The sequence below is a fragment of the Anomalospiza imberbis genome, chromosome 2, assembly GCF_031753505.1.
Source record: "Anomalospiza imberbis isolate Cuckoo-Finch-1a 21T00152 chromosome 2, ASM3175350v1, whole genome shotgun sequence".
In the NCBI taxonomy this organism is placed as follows: Eukaryota; Metazoa; Chordata; class Aves; order Passeriformes; family Viduidae; genus Anomalospiza; species Anomalospiza imberbis.
Window position 1 is genome coordinate 100,968,423 of NC_089682.1, and position 23,633 is coordinate 100,992,055.

A 23,633-nucleotide genomic window follows, 5' to 3' on the forward strand; every position below is an offset into this window, starting at 1 on the left:
GGCAATTAAAATCAGAACTTGATTATTTTATTTTGCTGTGTTTTAGTTACTTAGAATTGCTGTAATTTTTCACTTCACACAAGTTTTACTTTAACTAAAATAGAAATTGTAGTTGTTGTTGTTTTTAGCAGAAGTAAAACTGTTTCTTTTTTATTCAGGATTTTTTGTCTTGACCATTTTTTCCCAGTCTGTTGTGATCAAGGTGTTCTTACACCCTTTTCCATGCCCACTACTGTGTGCAGCTAACTGAATTTTGACCTGTGGTGTTAAATGACCCTTTTATTTGATTTGAAGTTGATTGAGTTTTAAAGAGATGTATCTTAAAAATAATGATTGCTCCATTTCCCTTGAGCAATTGTTAACAATGTAATAGCTTAACTAGGGAATATAACTATTATAACTCCCTGCAGTTCTCTTTTTATAATTTGTGAAGCAAGTTTAAAAAATTTTAAACCATTTATTCAAAGTGTTTGTAGAAAGCCACTTTCAGATTTTGAAGCATATTATCTTGCATGTTTTGTGAACAACTATTCCTATCTTTCAATTCAAATACTGTGTTTAAACCTAGCAAGAAAAAAATATCAGTAGTTTGGGAAAATAGGCTGTGCAACTCAGATCAGGGAATGTCTCAGTGAGAGTTTTTATGTATGTACTTTTGTATATCTGCTTTTCACAGTGGTTTCAACTCTTGAGAAATAATCTCTAAGACACAAAGTATGTCTCAGCTTGGTCAGTGAAGAGAAGAATGGACTAGGACTTGATTCAACAAAATATCTGCTGCTTTTCTCAGAGGTATCTTCTAACATTCTTCTTACTACATATATACCAGATAACATGGAAATTAAAAAATTATTTACATCACCCCTTCCAAACATTACCTGGTTACATCAAAACATATCTTTATCATACTGAGGGTAGAACATACTTGAAAGATTTGGTACCTCTCAGAAAATAACAGTCCAGAATATATGTTTTGGTCTATTCTGCCCCCTTTGTGATACTCATACTTTGCAAGGCTTAGAAACACAAGCAGCAGCTTCTTTCTTAGGTGTGTAAATGAGCTGATAGAACAGAAGAATCAGTAACTCTCCTCCAACCTGCTATTTGCCAATTATTGTATTGCTTGTTTGAACTTGACTTTTATTAGTTTCACTTGATGGTCCTTGGATCCTGTAATGGGAGGATTTATATACTTGAACATCTGCATTGAAATTCACCATCTGAATTTATGTATTCCTTGGAGGTCCAGCCAATGCAGCCTTTTTTTCTCTACTTGCTGATACTATTTTACATTTGTGTATGCATACCAATGTGGACATTAAAATAGAACTGATAAATCTTTCCTTATAAGTGCCTTTTTTTATTCCTCTAACTGAAAAAGAAATCTAGGAAGTTTAGATCAACTCCAGAGATCTTCATTACAAACAAATTAGATATGTACAGTGTGGAACCACACTTACTGACCAAGTTAACACTGCCCTGAAGAAATTATTGGCTTCACTATCACCAGTGTCTAAAGACATTCACTTGATGGAGTATCAGCAGTAAAATTGTCAGCTATAACTGATATTTTCTAGGTTCTGAATATGTTTAGTCTCTTTTAGTCATAAGACATTATGAAGTGGGTGATAAGTGTATATTTAGATGGTTCAGATACTCTCTTGTAATGTCCAGTTTGCTAAGGCCACAGGTTTTCCTAAGTGGAATATGTTTCTTGCATTTTGGGATAATTATATCTTCTAATGGCCAAGGACTTAGGATCTTTACACTTTTTACCTCCACCATTTCACATAAGGGCATGTTTCATTATAAAATAATGTATTTACTGTTTTTAATATCATAATTTCACCTGTTTTCACAGTATTGTTTTTTGTTTTTTTTTTCATTTCCCTGACTTCATGCATTGGAATATTAAAAGATAGTCCATGTTTGCCCTCTTTTTAATTCATGATTTTATAAAACTCTTTCAGAACATGTACTGCATACTATACTTGAGATGGAGCTCTTTCATGCATTTCTACAGTAATAATTAATCAAAAAGAGGAAAGCAGCAAAAAGTAATCTAGTTTAGCTTTTCATTAAAATATTCTCCTTTTTTAAATAAGAAATAATTGCTCATTTAATTTTATTAAGATTACATGCATTAGTTTTTCAGCATGTTTTTAATCAACAGTCAAGAGCACTCATAACTGTTAAGGCATCCTGCAACAATTCACAGCCAGCTCTTACAACCTGTTTGTACCAAGAAATTAGAGAGTTGTGATTGGAGTGGTTAGAAGCCTGAAAAATCAGGTCAGACTCAAACTGTTAAAACAACACTTCACTAGATTGACATTAATTAACATCACATTTTGATAATAATTAGTTATTGCACAGTTAATAATTATTACTGCATACTGAGAACAATTCTCTCTTAACAATCATGCTGCACCAGATGTGAATATGCAAAATCACAAAGATAATGCAGTGCAGTCAGCAATAATGGCTGCAGACTGTGATGATTGTATTCACTGAGCTCAATATGTGCTCCACCTGGGGTCCTCTCCCTGCTTCCACCTCCCCGTACTCTAATTCTCCTACCCACCCATGCTTGACTACTTCTAGTTTTTTTAAAGCCAAACCAGTCCTTATCCAGCTCTATGGCATGCACACAAAACCTCAAGAGGTCTTTAGTCCAACTTCCTTCTGAAAAAAGGGTCATATCCGAGTTTGCACTAGAATGTTCTTGCAAACCTTTGATACAGCACAACATCCCTGGGCAATCTGCACCACTGCTCAACCGAGGGGAAAAGCTCTTGACCAGCATGGAGCTGTTTTGGTTCCCAAAGAGATGCCACTGTCAGCCTCTGCTCACACTGGCAAGACCATAAGAAAATCACCCAGGGTAATGAGCTACTTGCTGCTAAGTTCACACAGCCAGTTCCCATAACTGCTAATAAAGGCATGGCTGGACCTTGCATTGTCAGGTTAAGGTACTACAAGCCCTGTGGGATGCCAGTAGTAGTGATGGTATTAACTTTTTGGGCCACTGGTTATAGAAAAGTGTCTCAAATTATGCAATTGTTGTTAATATTTTGGTTTAAAATAAACTGAATATAAAATCTGCCCGCTCAGCTTCATCTTTCATGGGTAAAGCAGGCCTCCATATCTGGCTAGATAAATATATTTATTATCTTGAAATGTTTTAATGTATTTAATTCATTTTCAAAATAGTTTGAAAATACAAGGCACAGTATAAGTATCAACACAGAATTTTATGGAATGAAGCCACTGGTGGCATCCTATTGTAAATAATAATCTTTACTTAACTATAACTTCATAGTAAATTAGTTTCTGCAAACTTCAGGAAAACATTTTCTGTAAGTCTAAGCATACTGTAAGAACTTAGTGGAAGCTAGCTGTATGCTTAACTACTTGAAACCCTGAAGTTTGTTATGATTTAAATAGCAATCTCTGAAAGAGTCATTAATGTTAGTTCCTATTGCATGTTTCTCCACATATAAAATAATTTTACTAATGTCTTAATGATTATCATTCCTATTAATTTTGCGTATATTATGGAAGGATTTATTTTCGTAAGGATTCTTTAGTTTCTTGCTTTTCTATGGGGGTTTTGCACAATTTTAAGTTCTGTGTTTCTCCTGGGTCTTCACACCTTCTCCTCTCATATCTCGATTTATCTGCACTGTTCCTTTGGTGATTAATTGCATTTTTATATTTCTCTCTGGTTTTTATTTTGTAATCAACTTTGGAAGAAGAGAAAAATTAATATGCTAGCCACAGACATTTATGCTTGTATGTGTCTATTAATAAAAGAAACTGAAATCCAGAGTTTCTTTCATCTCTTAGCATGATGTTGGTTTCTAATTGCACTGAAACATAACACAAGAATCTAATTGGGGTTTTTCAAGAAAATGAGAGAGTGACACACCTTTTAAATCTCTGATACTTAATCTTTTATTGTCTTGGTTCTGTGAGTCTATATTGCTATCCATCTCAATATTGTAATTCAGAAAACATAGAGGCTAATGTCAATGATGAAATTCCAAGTGATCAAGGAACCTCTTTTTTTCTCCCAATATCTTTTTCTTTATTTTTCTCCCAATATATTTTTTTATTTCTTATTTATTTATATTTATATATTATTTATTCTTTCATGTATTTCAATTTTATAATTTTATTCTCTACGTGAATAGCACCATATAAGAAAAAGCAGGAATATCAGTATAATATTTCTGGTATTCGAATAACACATCCAGAACAGAATTATTGTGGGAGATTAAATGAAATTCACTCTGTTAAGGAAATGTCTTCTTTTTGGTAAAAAAAAAAAAAAAAAAAATCAACCTTTCTACCGCATTTGATTATCCCTTTGTTTCCTGAAATAGAAACTGTTATATGGATTAAGGTTTGAAAAGAAAATCAAGGATGAAGGTATTACATAAACTATAATCAGAGTGAATTTCTGTGTATCACACTGTGTTGGCATATCATAGTTTGTATCAATTCTAGGTTAACTATGATGAGTTTTCAGAACATTTTCTTATAGTCAAGTTGCATTAAAAGGCACAGGTATTCTTACCATTGCGTTCTAGCTTCAAAATTCAAATTATTATGGTGCATTAGTATTAGCATAGCATTTAATTTACTCATAATTGCTGGCTGCTGATTTGATATGCTGTCTTTTAGATGTTCGCTTCTTAACAGTTTTCTTCTTTTTCTTCCAGTTATAAATCCATTTGTTTATTCTCACTGTAAAACTAGATGGCTGGAAATAATCATACAAATTATACATAGAACTACATAAGTTTGGGGTAGACTATGCCAAAAAATAATTGGTTTTTTTCCTATGTGGTAATAGGGAAAATGAATATGAAGAGATTCCATAAAAATTCTCCAAAACAAAGAACACTCTTCTAGTTTTCTTGTGAATACAAATCTTTATGTGTCTAACAGACTTTTGACTGTGCTTTTATGTTTTCAGAATACTTAGGGCTGTACTAGCCCTAAGCTAGTAAAGTTCTGCTCTTCTTCATGACAGCAATTTCCTCTCTTAAGCTAAGATGGGCGTTTCCGGCAGTATTTCACCACCAAATCATTGGAGTCATACATGGCATACCAGGTATCAACTTACTGAAAGACAAAGTAATCAAATTAGCTGATATCTTACTTAGCAAGTACAAAATATTGATTTGAATATTGAGATCATATTTGCACAGGAAGAGAAAGATCTGATCTCTAAGTGTAACTCTGAAGATATTAAAAAATTCATTTTTTCTTTCTAAGCAGCACAAAGAAATCTGTCATTTGACTTTGCCTACTATCACGGAGTTACTCAAGACCAGATATCTCACAAAAACTCACTACTTCATCATGTTAGACCTAAATGTAAAGTTCAAAATTAAGTCTCAACATGGGGACAACAATGTCACACTACCACTTTCACCAACAAACTGCATTGTTTACCCACATTTGTGTAGCTTCACCAGAAGATGCAAGTGCACAGCTAAATTAGATTGCAGTAATCATTGTAATAATATGTTGAGAGGTGGGAAAACACAGGTTACATTGTCAAGGTGAATTTGCACTATTTGTCTTTTTGACATTGAGTTCTGAGGTGAAGCAACCTTTCATAAATAAAGGAAAGCTGTAGGCCTCCACCTTCAAATGCTGCTTCTGTCTGTGAATATTAATCTTTCCTTAATACCTGTACAGATGAGAAGAGCAGAGTTTTATAAGAACTTTCATTATTTGGCATTTCCTCTTGATTTGCTAAGGCAGGGAATTATTTGGCAATAGTTATAATAATTAGTGCTTTGAAAGAAACCCAGCTAGTTTCCTCCACTCAGTACATAGAGAATTTGAGCTCACAACCTGAGTTTAGAAATTTCATTTCCCGCGTACGTTCTAAATGTCAGGCATGTCAGTAATGTGCTTGACACATTAAATCACTATTTCTCTCAAATGCTTTCTTCTATTGCAAAAAAATGCCATTCCTGTAATATATTTTTCCTTATTATATCTTTGATCAATTATGCTCTCAGCTCTGATTTTGATAACAAATGGCAGGTATTGTGGCTTTTTCTACACTGTGATACTGTCAGACTGGAAAGAATTTGGTATAAAGCAGCACATTTACCTTTATTTAGTAGCATTGGTACACCACCTACTTCATTTTTTGTAGTTATGTGAAAGCATAATGGGAAATTCAAGTGTGTTGTCTTGTATGCAGTGTTTCAGAAGGCAACAATTGAGTCTTCATATGAATAACCCAGGAAAATTACTGAAAGGCATGCTGAAAATATGATCTGAAAATATTTAGTGGGAAAGAATGATTTCGGATATTAAAATTAAAAAACCTGAAAGAAACACAAACAAACAAACTAAAACAGATAAATATATAAGATTTCTTTGTATAAGATATAGACAATTGATGGTACAGTATCACAGACCTAAAACTGAGGAGTGTGAAGCTTTGAATTGTGTTTCAGTGGCAAAGTTTTTAGCAAAATGTAAGAAAACAAAAAGCCAATCATACTATTGTCTTACTTATGGGAACAGGAATCAAAGCAGTATTTTATTTATGATATTTATATTTATTTCCCTTCTGCATTTGTTCTGGTTTGGTTCTCTTCATCTGTCTCAGATACATTTCAATTAAAAAAAAAAATAATGTCTCCGGTTAGTGTTCAGGTGCTGTTAAGAATTCCACAACAGCCTTGGTTTTCTATAGTTTTTAAGATAGTCCAAACAGATTACTAGTGAAACAAAGGACAAGTTATAGCAGATGAATACAACTAAATAGTAAAGTAATAAGGATGTTCATAATGAAGATAACTCTTAAAAATTTTAATATAAGTCTGACAATGACCAAAATCAGATACCGTGGGAGATGTGAAGGAAGCCTTGCAGCAAGTGCAATCAGCTATTCCCCTTGATAACAGAAAATCAGGATCAGTCCTTGGACATGAAACCAAGGACTGTGGGTTGGCTTGCATCCAAGCTGCTTAATACCAGTTGCATTAGGATGAAAACAGTACATTCATGATTTGTATCATTTGCGTCCTCTGAGATGCCTCTGCAAGGCTGTTTTGTATCTTTCCTTTCACAAGAAATGGGATACAATGAAAGGGCTGTGCTGCACATGACCAAAGTGCTGTTTTTTACCTGATTTTGGGAGGCAAAGATTCAGTCTGGATTTGTAGCAAGGTGGAGCAGGGGGAGCAAAACTTTGGGCAGTCTCATGGTTTTGCTGTCCTTTATGAGTACACCTTTGAGATAACTGTCAATAGAATAGAATAGAATAGAATAGAATAGAATAGAATAGAAATTTCCTTGGGAAGACCTAAACTCACTGGGATTAACTGTTGAATTCGGTCAGCAAAGGAAGATCCAAACCCTTATCTTGTTTCCTGGCTGGCTGTTTATTTAGCAACATAGATGTACTCATTATATTTATTAACTTTTTTCCTATGGAATGTGGTGGGTTGACTTGGGCCAGCTGCTAGACCCACAGAGCAGGGGATAAAATGGGTTTATAAAGCCCCTGGGCTTATAAAGACAGGGAGACCCATAAAGACAGGGAGATCACTTAACCTAGCAGCTCCAAAGACTGACAATCCGTATTCCACTCAAAATTCTTTGTATGTTCAAAAAGGATACACTTTCCACATAATTTATCAATTAGCATTAAAAACCACTGGTTATGTCCTCAGAAGTTCTAATAGAACATAAGTCTGAACTCAGGCTTTTTCTAGTCTTATCTGTGCAGAATGGCTCTAAGGTATATCTTAGCAACTGGCTCCTCAAACAGTCCACACAAAGCAAACTTTGAATTCCCATTTCTTCAGCACCATAACACATTTATGTGTATTTGTACTCTTGCCATGCCAGCAGCAAATACTGTCTTAACATGCTGCATTTCACCTTGTATGGGAATAAGAAAACTTATGAAATTCCACTCTTATAAAGAGAGGAACTCCAGGGCTCAATTAGTTCAAGAGCCAAGGTAAATTCTGTGCATTCAGATCAGAAAATTAGAAAGAATTATTAGTTGTTGTAACTTTAATGTACTCTCACCCTAGGAAGAGATTCAGCCAGGATGAACAGGCCAAACTTGTCTCTCACACCTGACTACTGAGATATGATTGTGACAAACCCTAATGGAGAATTTCTGAAAGATGGCGAGTCCTGCTTTATAAGGGAGGCTGTAAGTAGGTCCATTATCATAACATGTGAATTATTGTTTTTCCTTGGAATATGGCTGAAAAAAAGCTGATTTCCAGTCTCATACTTTCTAACTGAAAAGGTTCAAAATTGGTGTCTTGAAGAAAATTGCATATAATTGCAGCTCTTTTATTGTTTTTTAAGCATTCTAAATTGTTCTTTTTAGCATGATGGATAATTCAAACTTCATAATTTTATTTAATAAAAAAATTAAATAAAAATTTATAAATAAAAATTTAAAAATTTTACTCTTGAAATGAATCTGTTTAGGCTGATAGACCAGAAATATTTAATTAAGTTTGGGCAAATATTCACATGACTTATACTGCATACTTGGTTCTTCCTAAAGTGTATTGTTACAGCATTGCAATGTTTCACCTTTATTGGTTTTAAGGGCCTGAAGAGGTGCATGGTTTTGAAGGAGATTTGCAAAAAAACAACAAAAAACAAACAAACAAAAAAAAAAACAAACAAAAAAAAACACCCTCTTTTTATTTCATCATATTGAAGTGTAAAAAAGAAGCCATTACCTGTAATCAAGACATTTTTTCCTGTGTTTAAAAATTAATTCAATCAAATTAGCTGTCCAGAATATATTATTCCCTAATTATCTGGGGGTAGAGAGGTGTTAATAAAAGCTTTATTTTCTTTGCCTTTACATTTTCTTTTTTCCTTAGGTTTTCTTTCTTTGTGTGATTGAAAAGGCATTGTTTGTTGTACCTCAAAGAACAAATTAAAGAGACTTTCATTATCAAAACAATGAAGTTACATACCTGTTAGTTAACAGCTTTTGATACCTTTACAAAATTACTTTGTTCTTTCTCTAGAACAAAACCAAAACTTTTTATTGTTTTATCCCTTTTAAAACCTTTTAATATACTGTCACATCATGTTTATTGTTGCCTTAACACATAAACAACTCTCCATAATTACTTTCTAGATTATGTTTTCAATAGTAACCTAAGCTAAGGAGTAGGAGCATTTTAAATTATGCTAAGCATAGCCATCTGACCATAATCTGATTCAAATCTGTGTTGGGACAATTTTAGGACACACTGTCCTTATGATATCTCCTCTCTCTCCACCTCTTTTACACTAAGCTCCAAAGCAGTCTCAGAGGATAAACTTCTTCTGAACTGCATCTTCTTTTAAGGACACAAGGCAAGTCCTGATGAGTTTACTCAGAGCTTGTGTCAGAGTCTAATATTTTACTCCTCCTATTTTATATCTGGCTGACTCAGGGTAACATTTACCCCACCAGTTGATCCACTCAGCGGTTGATAGTGGTTTACCTACAGCAGAAGTGACCCTCTGATCCCCTTTGTGCTGAAATTAAGTCATATTCTTTGCACTGCTGTGTAAGGAGTACAGGCATATCAACACCCTTGCTCATATGAACCTTCTTCCTCTGCTGGGTTTTCCTCAGTGAATCCCATTCCAACCTTAGGGGTTTGGTCAGTAACAGCCTGCTATTGATATTGAAAATTCCCCTGGTCTTTTTTTGTTTCCTCTTCCATTACCCTCACTAGGACTCATTTTTCCTTATCCTTGCTGTGTTTCTATATTTGGCTATTTAGTTATTTTGTAATTCAGTAACATATTATTCATAAGTATATGGAGATTCAAAATCACCAGTTAGTACAGGAAAGGGGCTCAATCTGCTTTTCTAGGCCAATAATTTTGGAAAAAAAGCTTTTTTCTTGATTCACAACTTTTTGGAGGATTATATTGAACCGTCAGCTTCCTGAATAAAAACCAGTATGGAATATATTAATGTTTTAATGGTGAAGCAGCAAAAATATATCATGGTATACTCATGTGTACCTAATGATTTTTACTTGTCATTGTGTAACACAGTTTTCATAATTACCATAATTTCTTAATTTTTGCTAATAACCTAAATAATAATTTATAATTAGCTAATAACCTAAAATTAAGGTAACTCATTAATATTTAAATTCAATATTAATTTTACATTTAACATGATTTGCCTAACTTAAAATAAAAATACCGTGGTTAAATTCCATTGTCACAATTCTAGACTATGTTTTATTTAAATCATGGAACTGTTCCAATGCCCTGAGGCATACATTTATGTTTGAGACTAGATAATCTCCAGAGGTGCTTTTCAAACCTAACCATTCTCTGATTATATGATTTTGTTATAAAAATACTTTTCCACTGATTCTTAATAACTTTTATGTTTATTACTTCATTTTTCAGTATCTGAACTGAAAATACTATTCAAAGATAATTCAGGATTATTCAATTTAATTGGAATTACATGGTATGGGAGGCGTAGACCATCCTCATCACTTGACTGTGCAAGTACATCCTGTACTATTTAAAGCAGTAAAGCTCACATCTGTTAGACAGGGCTTATTCTTGTACTCAATCAAACTGAAAAAATATTTATACAATGGTGGGGTGGGGGATTGTTTGTTTCTCTCAGTCACTGGAATAGGGATCATGGCTAGAATTACAGATCATGTCTCCCTGAGAAAAAGAAAAAAGAAATGAGATCAGAGCTATACACTTTTAGGACAGGATGTTTTTTCTCAATTCTTCTTCCCTTCATTCCTGCTAAAATGCCATTGAAACATTAAGATTTTCAGTGCTTAAAAGGAGGAATCCCTAACAGGCCTCTCATGGTTGTTACTCTTTCTTCTCTTTGAGAAAAAATCAGATTGCTATATGCAATCTAACTTTCCTCAGTCCCATTTTCTTAATAGACTATGTTCAGTTTATGTGATTATTTATTCATAAGGTCCTAAGGTAAAGAGTCATCATCTAATAAATTCTTCAGCTCTTCTTTTTGCATAGCAATTAAAGGAGATGAGGTTTTTCATTTAAAATGTATGGAATATGTAATGTTCAGTGACACAAATCAACTGAAACACTAGCTGAGTTTTCTTGAAAACACTGCTCTTGAATTCCTCTTATTTGGTCATTATGTTTCATATATTCTCTTCACGTATATTTCAGTTGATGTAAATCCAAGTTTTATCTAGATAGACTAAAATATTTCTTCAAATGAAAGTGTCAGCACTTACTGCATCTCAGCTCCTGTATTTTCCTGACTTGCAATTTTATTTAATATGTCCTACTTTATGTCTTCATTGTCATGTCCAGCTGGAGAGAGCATAAGAACAAAGATATATATACAAAGATACAAAGAATATACAAAGAATATTCAAAATAGGAGTAACTCCTTAATAATTTGTCATTCTCAGCATTTCTTGTGGTTTTATACGTATGAAAAATGCAAAGAAGCATTAATTAATCTTGTACAGTTAATGAAGAAAATCAAATCTAAAAAACAAATGTTTTTCTTAATTGGTTACCAAAACTTAATGGTATTTTTAAAGTCTTTAAGCCCCAGATAAAATGGGGACAATTTCAAATGTATTGTGGAAGATAGAAATGCATGAACATAATGACATTGCCCTGTCATATAACCAGAAGGTTTGTGCTTTAGAGGGAAAGCTGATCTGAAATCTCTTTCTAGCCCAATGCACATTCTATTGATCAGATTAAACTGTTCTAGGGCTTTTCAAGATTTAGAAGGGCAACTAAAGGCAGTTAAAAGCAAAATATTTCTAGAAGTGTTTTTATTAAATTTGCAGTTATTTTTTTCTCATACATAACCTTATTTAATCTCTAGTGGTTATTATTTTTTTAAATTCCACATCAAAATTTTTACTGCTTTCAGCCCAAACTATTCTATGATTCTATATTTCTATGATTAAAACATTATTTTACAAGAAGTCTTTTCTGCCATTTTCATATGCTGTTCTTGCCTTCATCCTTCTCTTAGGTTAGAACTACCTCTTGTAGACTGTACAGCGAACAAGTTTTGGCTTGAGCATAAAAAAGTAATTTATTCTCTTTTTTTGTTTATTTTGCAGCTATTTTCTGCTCTGATTCAGCATGCAGTCTTGTAAGCACTTACACTGGTCTAATGGTGTAAGAAACTAAATGATAAAACTGAGTCATCAGAATGAAAAGGCTGGGAACTTTGTTGTTTCTGGTTTACATGTATGCTGAACTCCAGCTTAGAGTACTGAAAGCAATATAATTTTACTGCCACAACATTTCAGTAGCATTTCTTAGATTCAAAGCATATTAATAGTGGTTCCCTGCCTGTGTTAACTGCTACCAAATTGAAATATCCTTTATAGTGTTGGTCTTGACCACAGAAATGCAGAATGTGGTACTTGGTAACCATCTTATGCAGTCTTCTTTGTTAATTTATTTCACACTCATTTGAAATCTTTCAGATTTCTTCTACTTTTTCTTATGAAAATTATTATTTTAAGCCTATCAACTTTCTTTCAAGATATTTTAAAACATCTTTATAGTGAAATTGTACTAATTTGTTCTTGTATTGAATAGTTCAATAGTTTTGAGTATTTCTGCTTTTCTGTGACATCCCCTTTGTGTTGCATTTAAGAAACATTTGGTCTTAACCTTCTTCTTCTTGTGCTTCTTCTTTATTTTTTAAGTAGAATAAACTACATGGTATCCTGAAGTAAACCAGGTTTTCTATGGTGTTCCTAATTCTTTACATTAGTTTGAGCTCATCTTCCTTGAATGAGGATCATCAAACTGACACACAGGACTTTAGTTTGCACAGGATCTCATACAATGGCTGAGAGATCTATTCCTGTTGAACATAACCCTCCTGATGCATTCTGACATTGTAACTCCCAGTTTTTTGCCATCTCTAAATTTCATTACTTCGTACTTGGTTTTGATTCTGATGCTAGAGAAAGATTAATCTTTGAATATATTTTTAGTCAGATTGACAGAAATTTCCTCGAGATTAATTGTTCCTCTTTTCAGAGACATTTTCTGTTGTCTTTTTTTTAGTATGGTCTTGCACATCACATTTTTCATCACTTTACAGCTGTTTTCTTTTAATCCCTAACTGTTTACAAAAATAAAGAAGCCCAAATCAACCAACCAAACTATTTCTAAACTGTCACTTTTGACTAATAATTATATCTATACATATGGATGATAGAATTAATTAAGTCTATATATTTGTGTTTCTTGAAATCAAGATTTAGCTAACAAGATGGAATTTTACTCATGTTAATGCAATTGCCAATTATAATCTCATTTAAGAAAAACACAACTCTCTGTGTTCTCTTTTTTATGTGTCTAAAAGGAGCTATTGCCAACATTCTGACCACATTTGTAGGACATGAACTTGCTTAGTCTTGAGCAGGCAGAATATAATAACTGTGTCATACCTACTGAGTGACTTGTTTTTCCTAAATTGAATGGCACGTATATCACACAGAATTGTTTAGAGTCAAGGAGGAGTTGCAGCTGGGAAAGGCTCTGACACAAACATGGGAGATTACAGTTATTTTACACCAACAGAAGGAAATGCAGATCTTGGCGGATAAAAACTTCATCTTCAATTTGCAAACAAAATAAGCGAGCCTAATAAGATGTTGACTATTTCAGCTGTGAAATAGAGCCAGTAAGGGTATTTTTTTTATGGACCAGATAACTCTGGAGGATTTAGATTCTTATTTATAACAAATTTTTTGTTTGCTTTATCAAAAAGCAATAGTTCTACAAGAACTGTAATGGAGATATAGTTACTTTCTATTTCCTCAAGGGACAAAAATATGCTACACAATTGTGCTAAAAGCTTGTGCCAATATACTGCTTCCTTTCTCCCATATTGCTATTCTATTATTCTCCATAGGGAGCCTTCAGACCTCTCAGAACTCATGGTATACTGGCAGTGGGACATCCTTTTATTAATGCAATGCTGCTCAGTCTGTTTCTTCAAGCATAGGCTAAGTAAAAGCTCTCTGTCATGCTGTGCAACTGGCTGTTCTACCCATACCTCCAAAAAAGTGTCAAAGGAAGAGAAAATTAGCATAGGAGTAACAAAAAACAATAGAATAATCAGAGGTATGAAAATCATGATTACTGAAAAAGGACTAAGAAACTAGTTTGCCCATTTCAAGAAAGAACAACAAGAAAATAACATCAGCGATGAGTATCAAGTGTTCACCAAGTTCCTCAGGCACTTCTGAATGCAGTGTATTAGACTAATATAGGTGAAGGACTGAGGATTAAGAAATAAGAACTGCAGAATTTACACCCCAGTTCCTAAACTCTAGTGAGGCAACTCATACCATCTAAGTTAGATGCAAAGATAGAATGTACAATTAATGAAAAGAATCAAGAATCTCTGAAAAAGGTAGAGGGCACCAGCAGTAAAGCTCTCATTATGGGGAGAACTACTTTTAATACTACTACTACTTTTATCATAGGGTTCTACAAAAACTGAAACTACCTGTTATTACCTGACTAATAGATGCATTGAACATCATTCAATTAATTGTGGTAGTCAACACAGGATTAAATAATCAGTCTTTCAAGAGACAAAAGTTGGGTGCCTTTGTCGCTAGACCATGAAGCTCCAAAACATGTTCAGAACCCTTACTAGGGATGTGTGGATGGTTAGGAAACCCTGCTGGTCTTTCTGGGAGTCTTAGCCTTCTGAATCCTTTTAAAGTACAAATTTTTAAATATCCACTAACAGTTTTGCCCAGATTCATTCTTAACAAAACTAGTGAGCTGAAGTGTACTTGCAAATGACTGGGCTTTTTGGTTTGTGGTTTTGGTTTTTTTGTTTTCATTCTTACTTTTATTTTGTTGGGGTTTTTTTAGGGTTTTCTTGTTTATTTTTTTTGGTTTGGTTGTTTGCTTCTTTGTTTGCTTGCTTTTTTTGCCTTTTTTTTATTTATTTAAAAGGTTATGCAGTAACAGATTGCTATCTAAATAAATAGGTACTTCTGCCTGGACTTTTGGTTTGGTTTTGCTTGTTTAAGTTTTCTGCTCCACCCTAAATTTCACCCTAAATTCTTATCACAATAATGATAGTGGTGAAAAAAATCAGCTCTTTTGATCATCTGTCTGAGACAGAGCTCTGGCATGTGTATTACAACATTTTTAATTTAAGGAATTAGAAATATATTGAACAAAGGAGTTTTATTTTCATTTTGTTCTTTTTTATTCTGAAGTATTATGTATAAGCACACACTTACTTTAGTTCTTGCTAGAGATGGATGGTTGATCACGTACCTTTGCATTGAAACTGAATTCTTCTCACTATTGCAAAGACAGGGTATAAGGCCAGCCTATACCAGCTTTTCAAGGAACTGTCTCAGTAGCTCAGCAAAGATTTGGAGAAATCATTTTTCTGTAACTAATGGAGGGATTATGAAAAGAGCTTTAGCTACATCATTCCAGCAAAATTTCCTCTCATATCTGAAGCTCAGGACCACTACTTGCTGTGTGATATAAAGCAGTTATCAAGATGCTCCAATATGTGGAGAAATCGTTGAACTTCTGGCCAAGGACTAGTAAACATGTCTGAAAGCACATACCTCTCTGTCATATGACACATGTCCCACAAGCATTGCTGATAGCTAACACCTGCTCTGATATGCTGGAGGCCAAAAGTCCTGGTTTAACCTGAGTGCATTATAATCAAGAGAGACAGCAAAAATATAACAGACAAATGGATGCAAGTTAGGTGGTTTGAAAGGCAAGGCAGCAGAAGAACAAAGAGTAACGAAATATAATGGAAGTCAAAAAATATCCATGGGAAAAAAAAAAAAGAAATCTAACAAGAACATAACCAGAATGATCCTAATAATCCAAAGAATGTATCCTATTTAAAATTACTGTGCACATTATCATCCACTGTCTAAGGTACTTTGACTCACAGAAAATATTTTTTTCTTAGATCAAGAGCATGGAAGCTTTCCTTCATGCTAATATTTTTGGAATTATATTCACCAACTGGAGCCAAAATATATTTCTCATTTGCAACTGGATAGAAGATGAGAACAACTTAGTTGTTATTTCTGTCTGCTATGGTTTTTTTTTTACCTGGACACTTGATGAGATTGCACATTAAGACATTTAGAGCTTAAATGAGTACATCAGTCTAACAAAAATAAAGATTGAACTCAGACTTCCAAAAAGCAGATGTTTTGTTCCTTCTTTTGATGTATGTCTCAGTTTTACTCTCCAACAAAAATGTGGTAATTAACAGACATATGTGTATGGAATATATAGCAAATATTTAAATATTATCTAAATTATACACATACTTACATCTAAATATACCCATATATATGTGCATACATATTCACATATGTAGATTCCCATGCATGCGTCATCCTTTCTCACACAGAGTGACATGAAAAAACATATACATATCTGTGACTCAATATTGTTAACAGTTACATCTACACATTAGACAGCATTTATACACATCAATTCTCTTCTGTGTTTATAAATATTTAAAAAGTTAATTTTCTCGTAATTTTTAAGTAAAATATTGCCATATTAATTAATTATAAAACAAAGTATTTTCCAATTTCAAAGTCATTCTAGAAAACTCCCAGTGATGAAGGACCAGATCATGAATCCCTGACTGAAAATGGCAACCAGATCTTCACATGAGCTTATACTAACAGATTTTATTTATGTTAATCATGATTGCTTATTCACAATGATCTCACAACATAGCAATGAAATAAATAGATTCAGTACTTTAGAATCTTACATATGATTTAATATTTAGTAACCAGTTTCACTGACACTAGTATGAATGTTTATATGAGTAACTTGGCTGGGCCAAACTTCTTATATTAAGAAATACTGCCAAGATTCAGTTGAATGACTGCCTGAAATATTCATGTGTTCAACACAGCTAGAATGTCATCCCACTATGTAACAGTTGCATTTATATCTTATATTCATTAATTAAAATGAGTGCCTATATAACTATCCTAATAACTTTTCCTTCCTGCAATGTACAATATACCCATCTCTATCATTTAGAAGACAGCATTAAAATAACTTTCAAAAATGTTTAGCACAAGCAAATACCCACTACATTTATAAAACTTGTGTGCAGTTTTTCATACCAGGTTAATTTTCAGATTCAGGAAAACACACTCTCTGAAAATGAGGAGACAGTGCCCTGTGAGCTGAATGTAAGCTAAAATGCTGCACTTGAAAAACGCAATAGAAATTTCAGAGGTAGTTCTGGAAGGTGCTCTGTGGCACTTCTCACTGCAATATGGCCACAGCATTTTAATGACAGAGAGTTTGACACATATTTATTGGAATCACAAAGATATTAGATAACAATTATTAACTTCAGTAAAATCAGAAAGGCAGTACAACCTTGTAGTGGCTATGGTGCCAATTTAAGTCCATGACCAAGTAACTAGACACTCATTTACAGAGAGATTTTAAAATCTAGTCAACTTTACCTTTGACTTATCATAACTCTAAGCTTTTAGTATACTTATAGATTATCTTTGAAATTCATTTTGCAATGAATGGCTCTTTGACATCCTTTTCAATTAGGCAGGCCTATATCTGTTGTGCACTTTGTACCATTTAAGTATGAGGCCATATACTTTTTATTGGGTTTTGCTTCCAGTAAATCTATTTATGAGACACTATTTGATTTAGATGTTATTTTCTAGTACATATAAGGTAAGTTTCAAAGCTTTTTAAGGTTTTTTGAATTCTTTTATCTAAACTCATTCAACATTGGATCAGATCTATCATCATAAACTGACTCACAAATGTTTTTAGTTTTAGTAAAACTTATAGGAAGTTATTCTTTCACTACCACAAAATTCAAGTAGTTGCTTTACTCATCATACCATCTGCAATGTGTCTGGTTGGTATCTGACTCTCTGATCAGAGACAACAAAGCACGAAACCCCTCCATAAATAATTTTCCTTCCCCATATGACACTTTTTCTACCAATAAAAAAAAAAAAAAAAAAAAACGCTTTCTGCCTATTATACACTATTGATACAAGATTGAAATTTCATATAGATTTTAAGGTTTCATAAGCCGAAGTCTTCATCTGTGAGAAATAAATGCCTCTGTATATTGCAGTGCTCCAGGATATTTTCCACCAACTCTTATCAGCACTGTCATGTGCCCCAAAATTACCTGGACACAGAGAGAATATCTCATAAAGTTAAGTCTTTTTGCTACAGTTTTAGCATTTTTATCCAGTCAGGAAAAGCATCTCACTAATAACATCACTAAACATCTAAACTTAGCAAGTAGTTTGATTCTGTTACCAAAACATAAATGTCCACTGCCAGCAGTCATGCACCAGGACATCCTGTCATTTGTCCAGCTCCTACTCAGAACAAATTTTGTGTTTGTCAGACATCTACCATTGTCTCAAAATACCACTTATTGCCACCCTTTCTTTCATATAACCATATATCATTACTTTGTTTTGAGAAGGAGCAAGAGGTAAAGAAATAAATCTCCTTGCCAAGACTTTCGGCTCTTTGACTTTTTTTTTTTAATTGGTTTTTCTGAACTAAACTCAAAGATTCCAGAATTTCATGTCCAAATTACTCTTGATAACTATATCATATCAAGCATACCATGGTTCTGTGAGTAAACACAAGAGAAGTTATGAAGCTTGTGTAAGCTTTAACACCATGCCAGCTTTAAAGCATCAGTCTTTAATCAACATTATCTATGTGTGAAATGATGAAATTATATTTTGTCATTTTTCTCTTCCTGCTCATAATTCTCTAGGCTTTTGCCTGAATTTGACGCAGAAAAAGTTTCAGCATTAATTCTAAATCAGATGCAGGAAAGAGAGAAATCTTCAAGCACTTTTCAGATGTTCCCAAAGAACCGCTTAAAAATATATTTCAAAGCAAAATACTTTCTGTGTGTGCTGCCGGTGTATAACACATCCAGTCTGCTTTCTGATTCGTACCTTTGCTTTATTACTGTGTGACATGTTGATTCTAAAGCTGAAAGGCTCAGTCTTTTAAATTGCTAGTGATAGAATTATTATCAGAAACGATATCATTTGATACGTCTTACTGTACACAGAATTGCATTCAAATTAAAGCTCTCAAGGAAGCCATGTGCACAGCCTAATAGCAGCAACTTAAGGGCAATGGACTGAATACTTTTACAGTGTGTCAGAAAAAAGAAGAGGTCAAAAACCAGAACTTTTTACTGCAGGAAATATTAAAATGTAAGAAATCAAAACACTCTCTTGGAATTTGCAGCCCCAATAGGCAAGAGTAGTTCCTGAGAGAAAGATAGAATATAAAAAAATCTAGGGAGATCTTTCTGATGATTTAGCATCAGAATTTCCATCCCTTCATAATTTCAGTTTGTGAACATCCTGAGCATGTGGACTTCTGGACTGAACAACAATTCTTGGTTAAATATTAATTACATAGTTAAGTAAACACAATCATATTTATGGCCTTTCTTTAATCAGACTGTCCATATGTATTTTGATGGCATCAAAATGTGGGACTAAAATTTAGCTTAGTTATTGTATATCACTAATGTCTCTGTAAAACTTCCCTTTAAAAAATTCTACAGATCTTCACAATTATAAAGACTATTGGAAACCCATGCACCCTGGTCAGAAATCAGAATATCTTTTTCATGTTCGCTAAAGATACATGAATTAAAAAGAGGCTCATATGAAGCCTTAGCTTATATTAATTGCAAATGTTACTGCTATTAGATGTACTTTCAATTTATCAACGCTGAAGAAAACAGTCAGAAGACAATGGTTTTAATCTCTTGTTTGTACCTCTAAGAAAAAAGATACCAAATTGATAAATTAGATTCATTGATGTCCTGCATTTTCCCTTCCTGTGTTGGTTTGCAAACACCCTCTCCCTCCTCTATGATTTATTATTCTCACATAGTAAAATGTGGTTGCCTTGTCCAGAAGAAAATTATAAGCTAGTACACAGTCTTTGAAACATGCAGATGACTCCAAGGAAATTCTAGATTTCAGAGTAACACAAATATGATTAATCTGTTTGTGAAAGCAAGAACATGTGACCAGCAGCTCTGTTTATCACCAGTGTAAAGAAGTTTCTGAGCTGTAGTTCATATGATACAAATTTCTATGTATCAAATAGACTTCAGGATACATGAATAGAATGAAATCTATGTCTGCATTCATTATCCACCTTCTGAATAAGTGCTTTTATCTTTTTCCTTGCCTTAAAATAGTAGAAATAAGAAAAAATTTATTTCCTGACCTTGAGGTAGTAGCTTGCTAAAGCCTCGCTAACCAATGTATTGGAGGAGCATATAGACGACTACTAAGGGGATTTTCTTTAACATCTCTTCAGTAGATGACAATGCCCAAATAAATGTGTTCTTGGAATTTCCTTATGACAATGAAATTAAATAAAATTCCTTACTCTGTATTCAACTTTGCTTTCCAGAAAAAAAAAACAGTAGGCTAATATTCAGTCTATGTAAGAGGGAAATATGTTCTAGAGCAAAGAAATTAAAAGAAAACAGATTTTGTACCATATCCCAGAAAGAAATTTGTATTTGCATTTGTTACTTTGTCAGAAATGATAGGAGATTTAGATTCACTTCTAATACCAGATAGTGAATTATGAAGTTGTGGCCAAAGATACCTTTAGTTTTTGAAAGCTGCATATTTTTTAAGGTATTCTTGTTCACATGTTACTTTCAAAAATAAAGCTACCTTTGGCTACTGATGTTTTTCCCATTTCAAAATTAGGTAAAAATACACAATGTTTATCTACCCTTAATTGTGACGACATCTGCAATAGTGACCCTAGAGATAGATACTGAATAACAAAGTGTGGCCTAAGGACAAGTAGGGGTATTTGATTTAGGGAATCAAGAATCAAGACTCTCTAGATTTTTTGTTATTTTCTGTGCTGGGAAGATGGGGCTAGACTTGACAGACTGCTTTCCAATATTTCCAGTGAAGAATTTTTTATAAGGTAAGTATGAGTTTCCTATTTCAAGGAATCACAGGCATTGCTCAAGAACAGAGTACTAATATGAATTAGCTTTCATGCAATGTCGATAGTCAGGGATAAAGAATTTAAAGCAAATCAGAAAGTTAGCCAAACAGCTAGTCTAGGTAACACACAAAGAGAGACATCTGTTTACGGCAATTTATGAATTTATGGCAGGCATTTGATTTGCTGCCTGCCTCTATGAGTACTTTGTCACAATAAGAACACAGGACATCTCAGCATATACTACTCTATTTTCTATTTTTCCTTTTTTTCTGGATATTTCTTAAGATATTATTTTTGACTGAGAAACCATGTATAACCAGTGTTTCTCTTTGACAGTTCATAGTTCTCTTGATACTCCAACTGTACTTAGTAAAAGTTTTGTAAAATGCTTTGAGCAGTCTGAAAAGTTAAATATTTCTGAAGTACCCCGTGTTTTGTAGTGTTCTTGTTCCCATTTGTACACTTAGTGCATATAGTGGATCAATGTACTATAGAATTACTCTTTCAGGGTTATACTAGCCTTTCTGAAGTGTGTCTATAGATGAGTACAGATGTACCTTATTTCTCTCTGTACTTCAGATTGACTGTGTTCAAGTTAATAACTCTAAAAACTGCATAACTCTTAAAATTCTTCTATGCACATGTTGCAAAGCCATGGCTCCAGTACAAGTAGAAATTCAAGATGTCCCACTTAACATTCAAAACTTCTGACTTTGAATTACCCTTTTATTATCCTCCTTTGTGTTCCAGGAGAAAGAAATTTAATTAACATTACTAGTGGATGCTGTCTACTTTGCATTTGCAACAACTTGACATCAGTATTCGTTGTGTTGGTAAAACCTGTTGCCTCTTGCTTTGCTTGTTTCAGAACATTAAGATTTAAGAAGTTTCATATGACAGTACCATATAGAAGATCCTATCATGAGCATGTTAATAATAAAAGCTCCTTTCCTTTTTTTTTTTTTTTTTTTTTGGTAAAGTTATATGATAATCCATTTATTTAGGTTAACATTCTTTTTTTTTTTTTTTACAATCACAGAATCACAAAGTATGCTGATTTGGAAGAAACCCACAAGAAGCACCAAGTCCAACTCCTGGCCCTGCACATCACCATTTCCAAGAGTCACATGATGTTCCCAAGGGCATTGTTCAAACACTTCTTGACCTCTGTCAGGCTGGCGCTGTGACCACTTCCCTGGGAAACCTGTTCTAGTGAGCAAACACCCTCTGAGTGAAGAATCTTTTTCTAATATCCAACCTAAACATCCCCTGACAGGCCATTCCCTTGAGTCCTGTCATTGGTCACCACAGATGAGGTCAATGTCTGCCCCTCGTCTTCCCCTCAGAAGGAATTTGCAGACTGCAATGATTGTCTCCCCTCAGTCTCCTCTTCTCCAGGCTGAACAGACAAAGTGACCTCAGCCACTCTCATGTGGCTTCCCCTCCAGACTCTTCACCATTTTTTTTGCCTTCCTTTGGACTCTTCCCTAATAGCTTAATGTTATTTTTATAGTGTGGCACCTAAAACTGCACACAGCACTCAACAGGAGTCTGCACAAGCGCAGGGCACAGCAGGACCGTCCCCTCCCTTGCCTAGCTGGCGATGCTGTGCCTAATACACCTCTGGACACAGTTGGCCCTCCTGGCTGCCAGAGCACTGCTGACATATTCAACAGTGGATGATGTAATTAAGCATTTATTGACAAAAAAAAAAAAAATTCAAATCCTTTCCAAATTGTGTAGTCCAAAAGCCACCTAGCAGTTAGATTTCAAAATGCTCAATCTTCTATTTAAATATCTGCTTTTTTTTTAAAGCAATGAAATCCTCCTTAATGAGTCTTTGATATGTTATAATTTGTGTTTGTCTGTGTCAGCAACAGAGGGTAAATCAAAAGCTTAATAATTTCTTCTCTCATTCTGTTGAGTTTGCAGCTACAGTTACAATTCATTAACTTGAAAATCATAATTTGATTTTAAAAATCCAAATATAAAAAGAGAAGAATCTCAAACCAATCAAGTATGAACATTCAGTTATATTGAGGTTAATGGGTCATTTACTGTAAGGGTCAATGTTTTTTAGTCTAAAAGGAAAGCAATGCTTTATTTTCTTCCCCCTGTAATCTGCCTATTGCCAATCTGCCTCTAATGTATAAAAGCACTGCATTTCAATGGTGCTATGTATCTAGGAAACAAATATTTTATTTTATTCTTGTAGCTAACCTATGTAAGAAATGCAGATACAGAAAACATATTCATTCTTCTTTAAAATTTATGCCAAAAGGAATCCTGGGCTACAGAGGAACTAAAATTGCAGGAAACAGACAGATTTTTTTTCTCACTATAGTCTTTAAGGACAAGATCAAATTGGACTCTTTTATTTTTCTTCTCTATGTCTACCTTTTATTGGCAGAAAGAAGAGGGATACTGGCAGATAGAAGGTTACAGAACATTTTTATTGCTTCCTCTTTAGCTCACTTGTAAAGCTGGTAAGGGAGTAAATCTCTGCTGGATGATTTCACAGCTCAGCATGA